This window comes from Petromyzon marinus, chromosome 19, assembly GCF_048934315.1.
Source record: "Petromyzon marinus isolate PM22_M1 ecotype Great Lakes invasive population chromosome 19, UKy_Petmar_22M1.pri1.0, whole genome shotgun sequence".
In the NCBI taxonomy this organism is placed as follows: domain Eukaryota; kingdom Metazoa; phylum Chordata; class Hyperoartia; order Petromyzontiformes; family Petromyzontidae; genus Petromyzon; species Petromyzon marinus.
The window spans coordinates 14,472,224-14,489,278 of record NC_133685.1 but is presented as its reverse complement, the minus strand read 5'-3'; the positions used below and the strand labels follow the sequence as shown (position 1 = coordinate 14,489,278).

Sequence of the window (17,055 nt, the reverse complement as noted above, 5' to 3'; positions counted from 1 at the left end):
TCTAGAACATCATTAGAACGTCAATCACTCACTCAGCTCTCTATCCCTTCTAGAACATCATTAGAATATCCATCACTCACTCAGCTCCCTAGCCCTTCTAGAACAACATTAGAATGTCCATCACTCACTCAGTTCTCTATCCCTTCTAGAACATCATTAGAATGTCCATCACTCACTCAGCTCTCTATCCCTTCTAGATCATCATTAGAATGTCCATCACTCACTAAGCTCTCTATCCCTTCTAGAACATCATGATAATGTCCATCACTCACTCAGTTCTCTATCCCTTCTAGATCATCATTAGAATGTCCATCACTCAGCTCTCTATCCCTTCTAGAACATCATTAGAACGTCAATCACTCACTCAGCTCTCTATCCCTTCTAGAACATCATTAGAATATCCATCACTCACTCAGCTCCCTATCCCTTCTAGAACATCATTAGAATGTAAATCACTCACTCAGCTCTCTATCCCTTCTAGAACATCATTAGAATGTCCATCACTCACTGAGCTCTCTATCCCTTCTAGATCATCATTAGAATGTCCATCACTCACTCAGCTCTCTATCCCATCTAGATCATCATTAGAATGTCCATCACTCAGCTCTCTATCCTTTCTAGAACATCATTAGAATGGCCATTACTCACTCAGCTCCCTAGCCCTTCTAGAACATGATGAGAATGTCCATCACTCACTCAGTTCTCTATCCCTTCTAGATCATCATTAGAATGTCCATCACTCACTCAGCTCTCTATCCCTTCTAGAACATCATTAGAATGTTCATCACTCAGCTCTCTATCCCTTCTAGAACATCATTAGAATGTCCATCACTCACTCAGCTCTCTATCCCTTCTAGAACATCATTAGAATGTCCATCACTCCCTCAGCTCTCTATCCCTTCTAGAACATCTTTAGAATGTATATCACTCAGCTCTCTATCCCTTCTAGAACATCATTAGAATGTCCATCACTCCCTCAGCTCTCTATCCCTATTAGAACATCTTTAGAATGTCCATCACTTACTCAGCTCTCTATTCCTTCCAGAACATCATTAGAATGTCCATCACTCACTCGGCTCTCTAGCCCTACTAGAAGATCATGAGAATGTCCATCACTCACTCAGCTCTCTATCCCTTATAGAACATCATTAGAATGTCCATCACTCACTCAGCTCTCTATCCCTTCTAGAACAATATGAGAATGTCCATCACTCACTCAGTTCTCTATCCCTTCTAGATCATCATTAGAATGTCCATCACTCACTCAGCTCTCTAGACCTACTAGAACATCATGAGAAGGTCCATCACTGACTCAGCTCTCTATCCCTTCTAGAACATCATTAGAATGTCCCTCACTCACTCGATCATCTCTTGGTGAATTGGACACCAGCGTGGTGATGGTTCCACGAGACTCGTTCACACCATAGGTCAGATTTTCCACTACTTTACTTAAATGGCGATAGTAGATTTGGTCAAACATCTTGAGCAGGATTCTACTGGATATGTCTTGAGGTTCACTGAGCATACCTTGTGGGTGGACCGTATATATGGGGAGAGCGGTGGAGTAGTGGTGAACCCACTGCTCCTTGAGCGAGACTCCGATAACCTTAATTCGATTCCCAGCCACGGCTACCGTCAGCGGCGAGTGATATCTGAATCGGTCCTGGGTTCTCTCTCCGCCACCCCCCACCCCACAGCATCAGCCCGAAATGCACAGACTGGCGAAGTATGGTCAAACAATCCCCACAACCGACGAGGCTTTGAGAGGCCTTCATCCAACAGTGGATGGATTATTGCTGGTGCTGATAATAATGCTGATGAATCTCAAGTCGCCCCCCCCCCCTCCGGCTCAAATGCGCGCATAGGTCGTGGTGCTCGGCTGCACTAACGGTAAATTCCACATTAGTATGCCGGGGTTCGACGTCTGTTCTCCCGGGGGTGGGTGGGTGGGGAGGACACGAAATCTCACAGTGACGGATTCCCCCACGCACGAGAAGTCGATGTTGTCCCATCGTGGTGAAGTATGGCGGGACGACTACACCCCCCACCCCACTTCCACCCCCCACCCCACTCCAACCCCCACCCCACTTCCACCCCCCACCTCACCCACCCCACTTCCACCCCCCACCCCACCCACCCCACTTCCACCCCCCACCCCACTTTCACCCCCCACCCCACTTCCACCCCCCACCCCACTTCCACCCCCCACCCCCCACCCCACCCACCCCACTTCCACCCCCCACCCCACTCCACCCCCCACCCCACTCCACCCCCCACCCCACTTCCACCCCCACCCCACTTTCACCCCCCACCCCACTTCCACCCCCCACCCCACTTCCACCCCCCACCCCCCACCCCACCCACCCCACTTCCACCCCCCACCCCACTTTCACCCCCCACCCCACTTCCACCCCCCACCCCACTTCCACCCCCCACCCCCCACCCCACCCACCCCACTTCCACCCCCCACCCCACTCCACCCCCCACCCCACTCCACCCCCCACCCCACTTCCACCCCCCACCCTACTTCCACCCCCCACCCCACCCACCCCACTTCCACCCCCCACCCCACTTCCACCCCCAGCCCACTTCCACCCCCCACCCCACTTCCACCCCACCCCCCACCCCCCACCCCACCCCCCACCCCCCACCCCACCCACCCCACCCCACCACCCACCCCCCACCCCACCCCCCATCCCCCACCCCACCCCCCATCCCCCACCCCACCCACCCCACCCACCCCACCCCCACCCCACTTCCACCCCCCACCCCACTTCCACCCCACCCCCCACCCCCCACCCCACCCCCCACCCCCCACCCCACCCACCCCACCCCACCACCCACCCCCCACCCCACCCCCCATCCCCCACCCCACCCCCCATCCCCCACCCCACCCACCCCACCCACCCCACCCCCACCCCACTCCACCCCCCACCCCACTTCCACCCCCCACCCTACTTCCACCCCCCACCCCACCCACCCCACTTCCACCCCCCACCCCACTTCCACCCCCAGCCCACTTCCACCCCCCACCCCACTTCCACCCCACCCCCCACCCCCCACCCCACCCCCCACCCCCCACCCCACCCACCCCACCCCACCACCCACCCCCCACCCCACCCCCCATCCCCCACCCCCCATCCCCCACCCCACCCACCCCACCCACCCCACCCCCACCCCACTTCCACCCCCCACCCCACTTCCACCCCCCACCCCACTTCCACCCCCCACCCCACTTCCACCCCACCCCCCACCCCACCACCCACCCCCCACCCCACCCACCCCCCACCCCACCCCCCACCCCACCCACCCCACCACCCACCCCACCCCACCCCCCACCCCACCCACCCCCCACCCCACCCACCCCCCACCCCACCGCCATCCGCGCGGCTCGCGGCCACTCTCCATCCGAGCAGCGGATTGGCCAACAGCACGTGGCACGGCGTCTGTTGCCGCATGTTGGGATTCTTCATGAAGAGTGCCATGCATTCGTCAGTAACCTTGTGTTAAAATACCCTCGATGTGTCACAATAACGCAGCGCACATAGAAGATACCTCCGTCACGGACAACGTATTCATTCGTCACGTTAAACAGGTATTGAACACGTTCAATCATCAAACACACGCATATATATAATAAGCATGAAGAATCGACCATAGCACAGCAAAAATAATGCCATACAAATGGGCTTATCTTACCTCACTTTAATAAATACAGCGCTTTAACCCGGGCGATGAACAGAACCAAAAATTAGCAATGGCACGGCAACAACCGTGAGATGGATGATGATGATGTGAAGGATGGTAGTGTGGGATGATGATGATGATGTGAAGGATGGTAGTGTGGGATGATGATGATGATGATGTGAAGGATGGTAGTGTGGGATGATGATGATGATGTTAAGGATGCTAGTGTGGGATGATGATGATGATGATGTGAAGGATGGTAGTGTGGCGTGATGATGATGATGTGAAGGATGGTAGTGTGGGATGATGATGATGATGATGAGGTGAAGGATGGTAGTGTGGCGTTATGATGACGATGATGATAATGTGAAGGATGGTAGTGTGGGATGATGATGATGAAAAGGATGGTAGTGTGGGATGATGTTGATGATGTGAAGAATGGTAGCGTGGGATGATGATGATGTGAAGGATGGTAGTGTGGGATGATGATGATGATGATGTGAAGGATGGTAGTTTTTGATGATGATGATGATGATGTGAAGGATGTGAAGTGTGTGATGATGATGATGTGAAGGATGGTAGTGTGGGATGATAATGATGATGTGAAGGATGGTAGTGTGGGATCATGATGATGATGATGATGTGAAGGATGGTAGTGTGGGATGATGATGATGATGATGATGTGAAGGATGGTAGTGTGGGGGTGAAGATGACGATGAGTGAAATGAACTGCGTTGAATGTGAGAAGTGGCTGATTTATGGCTGAGTGAGTGCGATGAGTGGGTAGGCAAGTTGGGACGAGGGATGGTAACTCGTGATGGAGAATGTTTGGGGAAATGGGGAGTTGGGGTTAAGCGAGGGATTGACAGTGAGCGTTAAGGGAAGAACGAAAGCGAGTGAGTGAGGATAATTGACGTGTGGGGGAGGAAGCTTGCTGCAGCCTCAACAAACAATCACATAGAGCAAGCGCAGTGGCTAGGAGATGTTAATTACCTCGCCTGGTATACAGGAGGTCGTGAGTTCGATCCCGACCCTGCCGCCTGCTGCTGTATATTTGGAGTTTGCGTGTCTCTCTCGCTCATCATCACGGTGGCTAGGAGATGTTAACTACCTCGCCTGGTTTACAGGACGTCGTGGGTTCGATCCCGACCCTGCCGCCTGCTGTTGCTGTATATTTGGAGTTTGCTTGTCTCTTTTGCTCATCATCACGGTGGCTAGGATATGTTAACTACCTCGCCTGGTTTACAGGATGTCGTGGGTTCGATCCCGACCCTGCCGCCTGCTGCTGCTGTATATTTGGAGTTTGCGTGTCTCTCTCGCTCATCATCACGGTGGCTAGGAGATGTTAACTACCTTGCCTGGTTTACAGGACGTCGTGGGTTCGATCCCGACCCTGCCGCCTGCTGCTGCTGTATATTTGGAGTTTGCGTGTCTCTCTCTCTGTCTCTTCCCCCGTGGTCGCGTGGATTGTTCTCTGGGTCCTCCGGTCCCCCCCCCCCTCCTCCCCCTTCCACATTTAGAATAGACTTCACGCGTGCAGAGTATCTGGCTGCGAGAAATGTCCACGTGATAAGCCACTTCGTCGCGTTTATCATTCGTGATAACCAGATCGCAACAACATAGCTCCGTTTGGGAACCTTAACTGATTAAAAAAAGATATGAAATAAATAATATTCTTTGGTTCTTTCGGAAAAAGTCACGTAGATAGAATTGTTTTTTAAATAATTAAAATAAAAACTAAAAACACACGACGTCTCGATCACAACACAAGCGATCATCATCAGGAGGAAAGATGACGATCGAGATTTTGATTTGTGTTATATATATATTTTCTATCTAGGTGCCTTTACCGAAAGAACCAAAGACTATGAATCCCTGCAGTCACGAAAGCTTTAAGTCAAAATAAAAGAAATCGTCTATGTTTTTGGTGCGAGAGGGCACGGGTCCAGCGGTGGTGTGGGGTGGGTGGTTGAGGAACGACGTCGCCACCTGCTGGCTCAAGTGAGAGCTGCCATCGAGATCCTGCCCGGCGACTCCGGCTGCTTTATCCGTGAGCACCACGCGCGCGAGTCATCAGTGGAGCGGCTGGGGGGGGAGTTCCCTCGCGTGAATTTAACTGCGTCGTTCAACCCGCCACCACCCGAAGGGTTTGTTACGTCAACAAAACACGTGGGGCGATTCGTTCCGAGGACTCCTTTCTTTAGGAGAGTCCTGCCGCTGCAAATTGGGTTTGGATTATATATTTATTAATGTTTATTATTAATATATTAATATATATTAAAGATGCAAATTAACGATGAGCGTGTGTTATTTTTTCGTCGGTTACTTTCTCTATTGTACAAGTGGCATGTATGTATGTACGCTGAGCTTCTTTCCCACCGTAAGTGCTAATCGGAGGTGCGCGGGGAGACAACAACCTAAAGAAACCGGAGCAGCCGGAGAAAACACACGCCGGCGTGCGAGGGGGAAACACTCTATCCCCCGCTGCACCGCAACTTCTCCCGTCGAGCCCGGGTTGTGGCGCCTCCTCGACTGAGGCCCACGGCGGTGAAGGAAGTTTCAGAGGCCATTCCGTGCGGTGATCCACGAACCCTCGCTGTCGCCTGTCCGGTGCTGGATTACAGGCAGAGTCGTGTCAAGCAGCAGCAGCACCACCACAGCAGACAGCCCGACAATCACAGGCGGGAGTAAAGGGCGGGGGGTGTAGGAGTTCGCTCTCTCTCTCACACTCGAGGAAATCGCGGTTGCATATAATTAATATATTTATTTTGAATCTTAACTGTAAACTACTGAAAATAAATGAATAAAGTAGTCCAGTTTGTGAAGGGCGTTGTACCCCCCCCCCTCCCCGAACACTCGGGCCATGCCGGCAATGTTTAGGCACACGGTGACTTTGCAATCTAGAGGTTCGGTTCCATCTCCTGGCGCGGCTCCCCTCCCTTTGCCCCTCTTGTCCACCCGAGCAAGCTGCTCAGTGAGGCCCTGCAGGGGGTGGAGGGGGGGGAGATCCTGGATGGCTCCCACAAAAACGCCCACCGCGTTCGACTTGCGACCCTTTCCAGCGGAGACCAAACCCAGGCACGTTTCCAAGTCGATTCCGATGCCTGCAAGCCCGGACACAAGACGACAACGGTGACGATATAACCCTTACACTCTGCCCACGACTCGTTCAAACGCTCCGACGCACTCATTAACCACAGCAGCAGCAGCAGGAGGAGCAGTCAGCCCCATCGGCAGTCGGCCGCACCGATTGACCCCGTGTTCCCTCCTGGGCATCTGTAAAAAATAAAAAAGAGAGAGGGCTTCGGAGCTCATCGGATTCCTCCTGCAGCCTAAAAACACATTCCTGACTCGCGATGTAAATGGGGTGCGCCATCACACCACAGCCAAGTCTACGATTGTCGGCAGCTCGCTTGTGGTGGTAGAGGTGGTGGTTGTGGTGGTGGTGGGGTAAAGTGTGGGAACGCCCCCACGTCTTCTCCCAACCCGTGTCCGCTCAGCGTGGGTCGGTAACCGCTCAAGTGCCCTCTCGCTGAGAACTCCCTCTAGTGGAGCTCCCTGCCGCCAGCAGCGGTGGTTGCAGGCAATTGCAGGGCTGCGCCTTCACTAACGGCGCTTCGGAGCCAATAAACCCAACGGTGGCCCTTGTCAACTCGATCTCTTTGGCCCTTGGTCACATCACGGCACTATGAAGGAGGGACATTGCCCAAAACGTCGTCTATTATATATCGATGTGTTTTTTGTATGGGGGTTTAACACGCAGTAGGAGGCTTTCGCGACCAGTATCATCCATAATAGAGTTTTTTTTAAGTAAGATCGCGTAAAAATATAAATGTCGTGTCGTTAAAACCCACCACCACCCGACACAGCCAACTAGTAAGGGTTGTCACGTAAACAGAATGTGCCAATTCGTCACTAGTACAGCACACCGGTGTGTTGGAGAGCCAAGCCACAACATTTACAAACTGAGTCCGACGTTTCGCCATTAATTACAACTAGCTTCATCAGGCGACAGCCAGATTTGTGGAGATGTCCACCCGTTTCGTTCGTTTTTCTGGTCACAGAGAGCGATCGACGTGCCGAGTGCTGTTGTTGTTAAGTGTGCTTGTGCACCCCGTGCCAAACGCCGCAGTAAGCCCCTTCACCAAACAAATTATTTAACTTGCAATTGTTTCATTATACCCGCCATGTCATCATGAGGCCTGCTATGCAGTGGCTGCTGGGATTGATCGGTAGATGTTGTTGGCAAGAGCACTCCCTCCGTGTGCGATGCATCGGATCAATGCTACAACCGCTGTAATTAAGGCGCCGCAGTGTCGAGACGTTAACTAACCTCACCTGGTATTCGAAACCCGACCCTGGCGCCTGTTGTATATTTTGAGTTTGCGTGTCTCTCTCTCTCTCTCCGTGGTCGCGTGGAGGTTTTTTTCCGGCTCCTCTGGGTTTTCCTCCCCACATTTAGAATCAACATTACACCTTTAGAGTATTGGGCTGTTATACATTCCCCAAAGTGATAAGCCACTTCGCTGAGCAATGATTTGTGGCCAGGTCGCTTCTGAAAAGGAGCAATACAGCTCAGTGGGACCTTACCCGGTAAAATACCAAACAAGGTTAACCGTTTATAGTTTTAGTTTAACACGGCAAAATCACTCGATTGGGATTGTACACAGCAACCATTCACCCCCCACCGGCCCACCACAAATACTGGCACCACCCTCCTGACAAGGAGTCATGGGACTCAAGTGAACCTTTCTTGGGTAAACAAGCGGAACAACATCAACAACAACAACAACGAGGGTAAAGAACACGCTCGGACGTATTGCCTCGGACCGACAGCCCCGGGAATGTTTTGTAAATATATGGGGGGGGTGGAGGGGGTGGTGGCGAAAACTCTGAATGAGACATTCCATCGCTTCAAAGGCGGCGTTGTGAGTTTGCGTGAAGGAGGGGAGGGAGGGAGCGAGGGAGGGGAGGGAGGAGGTGATGGAGGCGGAGGGTGGTGTCATCTCGACGTGCGTCTTGCCGAGACCCATCGACTGCCCCCCCCCCCCGTGCCTCCGAGCGATGGGAGCTCGAGATGGTATCTGTGCGTAAATGACGGCTTTGTGAAGGATAATTATGACACAAAGCTGTTTTGATCTCGGAAAGTCCGGCATTGTTTCTGATAAATCCACAATCACCAGCTCCGCCGTCACGCGTGATCCGTCCGTCTACCTCGCTGAGCTTCTAACCAAAACCCAACTTGCGACACCACCAAAGACAAAGATCCCCTTGACCAGACCGTTGGGGCAAGTGCTGTTAGCGAGCAGCACCTTATGAAGGACGACACGGCACACGAGGGGGTGGATGGGCCGGTACCACGCCCGGCCGCCTTTGTCTCCCCAGTGGCGACGTTTACACGTTGGCACCGGGTACTGATTCGAGGCTGAGTCGACCCAGCGGAGGCCCAGGACCGGTTCAACATAATCGTCACTGGTGTCGAATCGAACCGGAGTGGCCGAGTTGGTAGCGCAGTGCGCTAAACCGCTGCACCACCATCTCCACCCACACACCTACCGGCTTCGATAGCTGCTCGCTCACAGCGCTGGGGTGTTCGCGCGTGGTAGAACGGTGGATTGCTCGGCTGTCTTAGCGAGGGGTTGTTGGCGTAAGGCACTACCACTAGAGGTAAACGCCTATCCATTGTACTAATTTTAAGTCAACTAGCACCGATTTCTCCGGATCAAAGACGAATCTTGCCCACGTGCATTTTAAAGTAGACGTTGGGGGGAGGGGTGTGCGTCTTATAATCCAGGTCGAACAGCCTTAACCCTTGTCACCTCGATCTTTCTAGCCTCTGTATTTATGTGCTACAAAGAAGGGTCATGGCCCGAAACGTCCGATATTGTATACATTGTCTTCCAAGGCCACGCAATGTTATTGACGACTGCGTTGTTGAGTGTATAATCCAGTGGGTGCCGTATAAATGTGTGATTGTGTGTGAGTGGGAGCGGTGGCGCAGTGGTTAGCGCGCTGTGCTACGAACCCAGTGACAATTATCTGAACCGGCCCTGGGCCTCCCCTAGGTCGACTCAGCCTCAAATGAGTACCTGGTGCGGTGTGTAAACATCGTCACTGGGGAGATAAATGCGGCCGGGCGTGGTGCTGGTCACCCACCCCCTCGTGCGCCGTACCTGCCTTCATGAGTGCTCGCTAACAGCATTTGCCCCGACGGTGTGTTGAGGCTACACGGGTGATCTTTGCGCTTTTGTTCACGAGGTTTGAGGTGCGTCTGACATTGGTGGAGCGTCTTTTTATCGGGAGACTACGGGTCAATCAAAGTCATCGACGTTTATTGCCCATCTCCCCGCACCTCCGGTGAGCGCGGTTGGCTACGTACGGTGCGAGAGAAGTTCTCAACATACACACGTACAAAAACACTCACCCCTCCACTCCACCGCTCCCCCCCACCCGTCTTCCCACCCCGCGCACCTCACCCTAACCCCGTAACCCTCACCTCTAAAACCTCACCACCCCCAACAGCTCTGTCAATCTTCACAAGACTTGTAACGATTTGTGGGGGTAGAATATCGAAGCGATCATAACAATAAACACGTTTTACACAAAGAGACACAGCATGGCACGTAGCCTGCGGGCGCATAGCTGTTACAACATCCGTTGAAGAATCTCTCGGCGTCTGCAGATTCCCCCATTGAGGGATTATCGGAGGGTCCGTGCGTCTGTGAGCAGCTGCGTCTGCCGGCTCCGATGTGAACGCAACTTTAGTCTCAAGTTAGCTCTGCTGTTAGGGACCAACACTGCTGGAAAACGATGCTGTGCTGCTGATGGTGATGCTGCTGCTTATGAAGATGATGCTGCAGCAGATGATGCTGCTGCTCATGATTTTGATGATGATGCTGCTGTTGATGATGATGTTGCTGCTGCAGATGATGCTGCTGCTGATGATGTTGATGATGCCGCTGCTGATGATCCAGCTGCTGATGATGATGCTGATGATACTGCTGCTAATGATGATGCTGCTGATGATGCTGCTGCTGATACTGCTGCTAATGATGGTGCTGCTGATGCTGCTGATGCTGCTGCTGATGATCCTGTCTGATGATGATGCTGATGATCCTGCTGCTGATGATGCTGCTGATGATGCTGCTACGTTAGGCGTTGTGCGCACTCTCTATTAATAACAGTATCCAAAACATCCCGTGTCAATAATCACATTTTGTGGCCTAAACATTATTTTCCAATTTTTTTTATCATATATATAAAATAGGCGACGTTTCGGGCAGTGTCCCCATCTTCATACCTGTTATATATTTTTGTAAACATCTTTTGTACGTATGTTTCTGTACGTTTTTAGTCTTCATTTGTATAGTTTTGCTCGTGCCAAGCAGGTCGCCACGTGGACAAACGTGGCTATTGGATCCCCAACCCCTCCAACCCCCCAGCAAAAACCGGTTACGGTGAACCAGCGACCAAAATTTTACAATTATTGTCCGACGTTTCGCAGACGATTCCAACCAAGCATCATCGTCATACTATTTCTGCTGCTGCTGTAATAACTATTATTGCTGATATTGCTGCTGCTGCTGATGATGATTATAATGACAATTGCCACTTACGGTAACTAATGATTCTGCTGCTGATGACATCTATGACGATCATTAGAATGATAATAAGCATGACGGCGTTGCTGCTGATGATGAGCATGCTGATGATGACTCATTAATCTGCTTCCAATCATGATTAATATCATTGGTCTACTTGTGCTGCTTCTGCTGATGATAATGCTGCCGATGACCAATGCATCTGGCTTCCGATGATGATGATAATTGCCGCTCATGAATGACATTGATGATGATGATAATTGCCGCTCATGAATGACATTGATGATGATAATTGCCGCTCATGAATGACATTGATGATGATGAGAATGATCACGAGCGATGTCGTCCCATGTCTCTATCGTCGTTTGTCGCGTTGTTTGGGGTCTCGCAGCGAAGGCGACCCGCGACCGCTCCGCCCGCCTCATCGGCGCGCACTTCAAAATCCGCGACGCCAAAAGAAACATCGAGGCCGGCACGGGGCGAGGTTTGTCAGCGACATCTTTGCCCGGCTCTCTCCACGCCGTCCCCTCGCTGCAGTAGTCGGGGTTGAACAGTTTGGTGGATGGGACGAAGCAGTCTCCCTCCCCTCCCTCCTCTATTACCTCCCCTCCCTCCTCTACCCCTCCCCTCCCTCCTCACAACATCCTACCTCCCCTCCGCCCTCCTCCCTGCCCCCTCACCCCTCCCTCCTCCCCTCCCCCTCCCTGCAGTGGTGGATGAACACCGTGTGGTGGATGAGACAAAACAGTCACCCCCCGTCCCTCCCCCCGACCCTCCCCCCTCTCCTCCCCCCTCCCTCCCTCCCTCCCCCCTCCCTCCCCCCTCCCTCACTCCCTACCTCCCCCCTCCCTCACCACTCCTCGAGCGGGCCCGGCTCATGCTCTGAGCGAGGCGCTTGGAGCGATTGTCCGTGACACGAAATGACACTGAGGGTGCACCAATTGGTGTTTCTATTTCTCTCTCTTTCTCTTACCTTGGGTCCTTTTGTTATTTTTATTTCGCTCTGTCTCAGTGTGTGTCACTGTGTCGCTCTGTGTGTGTGTGTCACTGTATCGCTCTGTGTGTGTGTGTCACTGTGTCGCTCTGTGTGTGTGTGTCTCTCTCTATGTCGCTGTGTGTGTGTGTCACTGTGTCGCTCTGTCTCAGTGTGTGTCACTGTGTCGCTCTGTGTCTGTGTGTGTCACTGTGTCGCTGTGTGTGTGTCACTGTGTCGCTCTGTCTGTGTGTGTCTCTGTGTCGCTCTGTGTCTGTGTGTGTCACTGTGTCGCTCTGTGTGTGTGTGTGTCTCTGTGTCGCTCTGTGTGTGTGTGTCTCTGTGTCGCTCTGTGTGTGTGTCACTGTGTCGCTCTGTGTGTGTCACTGTGTCGCTCTGTGTGTCTCTCTCTCCCTGTGTCGCTGTGTGTGTGTATGTCACTGTGTCGCTCTGTGTCTGTGTGTGTAACTGTGTCGCTCTGTGTGTGTGTCACTGTGTCGCTCTGTGTGTATGTCACTGTGTCGCTCTGTGTGTGTATCACTGTGTCGCTGTGTGTGTGTCACTGTGTCGCTCTGTGTGTGTGTGTCACTGTGTCGCTCTGTCTGTGTGTGTCACTGTGTCGCTCTGTGTGTGTCACTGTGTCGCTCTGTGTGTCACTGTGTCGCTCTGTGTGTGTGTCACTGTGTCGCTCTGTGTGTGTGTGTCACTGTGTCGCTCTGTGTGTGTCACTGTGTCGCTCTGTGTGTGTCACTGTGTCGCTCTGTCTGTGTGTGTTACTGTGTCGCTCTGTGTCTGTGTGTGTCACTGTGTCGCTCTGTGTGTGTGTCACTGTGTCGCTCTGTGTGTGTGTGTGTGTCACTGTGTCGCTCTGTGTGTGTGTCACTGTGTCGCTCTGTCTGTGTGTGTCACTGTGTCGCTCTGTGTGTGTGTCACTGTGTCGCTCTGTGTGTCACTGTGTCGCTCTGTGTGTGTGTCACTGTGTCGCTCTGTGTGCGTGTGTCACTGTGTCGCTCTGTGTGTGTCACTGTGTCGCTCTGTGTGTGTCACTGTGTCGCTCTGTCTGTGTGTGTGTCACTGTGTCGCTCTGTGTGTGTGTCTCTCTCTCTATGTCGCTCTGTGTGTGTGTCACTGTGTCGCTCTGTGTGTGTGTGTCACTGTGTCGCTCTGTGTGTGTGTGTGTCACTGTGTCGCTCTGTGTGTGTGTGTCACTGTGTCGCTGTGTGTGTGTGTCACTGTGTCGCTCTGTGTGTGTGTCACTGTGTCGCTCTGTCTGTGTATGTCACTGTGTCGCTCTGTGTCTGTGTGTGTCACTGTGTCGCTCTGTGTGTGTGTGTCACTGTGTTGCTCTGTGTGTGTGTGTGTCACTGTGTCGCTCTGTGTGTGTGTCACTGTGTCGCTCTGTGTGTGTGTCACTGTGTCGCTCTGTCTGTGTGGGTCACTGTGTCGCTCTGTGTGTGTGTCACTGTGTCGCTCTGTGTGTGTCACTGTGTCGCTCTGTGTGTGTGTCACTGTGTCGCTCTGTGTGTGTGTGTCACTGTGTCGCTCTGTGTGTGTCACTGTGTCGCTCTGTGTGTCACTGTGTCGCTCTGTCTGTGTGTGTCACTGTGTCGCTCTGTGTCTGTGTGTGTCACTGTGTCGCTCTGTGTGTGTGTCACTGTGTCGCTCTGTGTGTGTGTGTCACTGTGTCGCTCTGTGTGTGTGTCACTGTGTCGCTCTGTCTGTGTGTGTCACTGTGTCGCTCTGTGTGTGTGTCACTGTGTCGCTCTGTGTGTCACTGTGTCGCTCTGTGTGTGTGTCACTGTGTCGCTCTGTGTGCGTGTGTCACTGTGTCGCTCTGTGTGTGTCACTGTGTCGCTCTGTGTGTGTCACTGTGTCGCTCTGTCTGTGTGTGTGTCACTGTGTCGCTCTGTGTGTGTGTCTCTCTCTCTATGTCGCTCTGTGTGTGTGTGTCACTGTGTCGCTTTGTATGTGTGTGTCTCTCTCTCTATGTCGCTCTGTGTGTGTGTGTCACTGTGTCGCTCTGTGTGTGTGTCACTGTGTCGCTCTGTGTGTGTGTGTCACTGTGTCGCTGTGTGTGTGTGTCACTGTGTCGCTCTGTGTGTGTGTCACTGTGTCGCTCTGTCTGTGTGTGTCACTGTGTCGCTCTGTGTCTGTGTGTGTCACTGTGTCGCTCTGTGTGTGTGTCACTGTGTCGCTCTGTGTGTGTGTGTGTGTCACTGTGTCGCTCTGTGTCTGTGTGTGTCACTGTGTCGCTCTGTGTGTGTGTCACTGTGTCGCTCTGTCTGTGTGGGTCACTGTGTCGCTCTGTGTGTGTGTGTCACTGTGTCGCTCTGTGTGTGTGTCACTGTGTCGCTCTGTGTGTGTATCACTGTGTCGCTCTGTGTGTGTGTGTCACTGTGTCGCTCTGTGTGTGTGTGTCACTGTGTCGCTCTGTGTGTGTGTGTGTCACTGTGTCGCTCTGTGTGTGTCACTGTGTCGCTCTGTGTGTGTGTCACTGTGTCGCTCTGTGTGTGTGTGTCACTGTGTCGCTCTGTCTGTGTGTGTCACTGTGTCGCTCTGTGTGTGTGTCACTGTGTCGCTCTGTGTCTGTGTGTGTCACTGTGTCGCTCTGTGTGTGTCTCTCTATGTCGCTCTGTCTGTGTGTGTCACTGTGTCGCTCTCTGTGTGTGTGTGTCACTGTGTCGCTCTGTGTGTGTGTCACTGTGTCGCTCTGTGTGTGTCTCTCTATGTCGCTCTGTCTGTGTCACTGTGTCGCTCTCTGTGTGTTACTGTGTCGCTCTGTGTCTCTCTCTCTCTATGTCGCTCGGTGTGTGTGTCACTGTGTCGCTCTGTGTGTGTCTCTCTATGTCGCTCTGTGTATGTGTCACTGTGTCGCTCTCTGTGTGTTACTGTGTCGCTCTGTGTGTCTCTCTCTCTCTCTATGTCGCTCTGTGTGTGTGTCACTGTGTCGCTCTCTCTGTATGTGTATGTCTCTCTGTATATAGCTCTGTCTGTGTGTATCACGCTACCTCTGTGTGTGCCTCTTTATCTGTGTATGTCTCTATGGGTCGTTCTGTGTCTGCGTGTGTCCCACTCACTCAATGTGTCTCTCACTCTCTGTCTCTCACTCTGTCTCTCTCTGTCTCTCCCCTCATCCCCTCATTGCGACCGCCCCTCAGTGGAAACAAATGTACAAGTCTCCCGTAACCAAACGCTGCGGTGACCTCCAGTGGAGGTTGGCACACTGCACGTTGCCAATGGCCGTGTGGCTCAGCCGAATCTCGCCAGGGGTAACAGACTTGGTGCATCTCCTGCGGTGCCAGGGAGGATCTGCCCCATCAGTACTTACACTGCCAGCGGCTTAAACTCAACGTTCCGCCTTTTGGGGGACATCTTCAGGAAACTGGGGGTACCCTTCTACAACAGCTGCTTCGTATATGGGGTGGTACCTTACCTGTCTAACAAGCGCCATGACCTCGCCAACTTCGCCTGTGCTCAGGCGAAGTTGGCGGTGTACAGAACGAGGAACAAGACGCTGCAAGGTGACACTGACGGCTGCTCTGTGCTGCTTCCAGTGTTCAGAGACCTGCTCAAGGCGCGGCTCCGTCTGGAGCACGCCACGTACCACACACATGTCGGTGATGTGCAGAGCGTCTTCTTGGAACGCTGGGGAGCCGGACAAGCCCCTCTCTGTTCCAGCGTGGACGGCACCCCACGTGATCACCTTCTGAAGCGCTCGCTCGTCAACGTGGCGTGCGCGAATGACCACAACCACCACCACGTGACTTTTTTTCGTGTTGTGCACGGTGCTTTTTAGCGCCACAGCGCGTGGATTTGTAACGTTTATTTTCATTTGTGTTGCTGGTGACTTTGTGTATTTCATATCGAAATCGCCTCCAGTGCTTTTGCTGCTGGCGGCAATAAAAGTTGTTTAAAAGTCAAAAAAGTATCTCTGTCTCTCTCTCTCACTCTGTCTCTCTGTGCATGCTGGGGAGAGCGTGTGTCTGCCCGTGCTCCTGGCGATTACATTACCTGCTAGTGAGGGCCTAGTTTTATGTATGCATCCTAGCCTCGCCTGACGTTCGTTTTTTGCACTTTCCAGCGACCTCTTTAAATCTCCAAGCACCTTCGAGTGCTCATCATCGTCTCCCTTCCACCTCTGTGAGTGCCTCCAACAACAACACAGACTCGTGATGTCTCTCACTTCTGCATCTCTTTTTCCTCTCATCACACTCGTTTACTCGGCAAGCCTGCGGCCTACTCACAGCCCTGCACCCACTACCTTTCCTCCCACCTCTGTTACATCCTTCCTATTCTTCTGCTTTACTGCAAAACATTAAAATCGCTCCTCTTTCTCACTCCCCTCCTCTCTGCTCTCTTCCCCCCTCTCTCAGCACTGCTGCTTCCTTGCCCCCACAGCACCCATCACGCCACGGGACGCTCGTGACAACACCTGCTCACGGCCCCCCCTCTCTCTCTCCTGTCGCCACCCTGCGCCCCCCCCCTACCCCCACTCTTATTTTCCACCCATCTCTTCTTGTCTTGTTCTCTCCTTTCATTCGTGCAGCTAACGAAGTTAATTCATTATTTATTTACTTACTTACAATGCCACGCTACGCCGGAGGATATCTCTCAAACCGCCAAACACGGACTGTTCTGCTTCCCGCCACCTGAGATAAAGGTGGACGACGTGATAGACGCCGCTGGACAGTGTGTGGGGAAGCGGAACGTCATCGCCGCGATTCCCATGAACCGTGGCTACGTGGTCCTCTTCACCAACGCGGAGATGGTGGCGCGTGTTATTGCCACGGGGCT

General features: G+C 52.9%; 1 long non-coding RNA gene across 1 annotated transcript; it reads right to left on the bottom strand.

Moving 5' to 3' along the window:
* Positions 1–6,425: 6,425 nt before the first annotated feature.
* Positions 6,426–16,625, bottom strand: LOC142925180 (uncharacterized). Its single transcript, XR_012942261.1, has 2 exons — positions 15,866–16,625; positions 6,426–6,791 (listed from the first exon to the last, which is right to left on the bottom strand). It is a non-coding gene; the product is annotated as an uncharacterized LOC142925180 (long non-coding RNA).
* Positions 16,626–17,055: the final 430 nt, after the last annotated feature.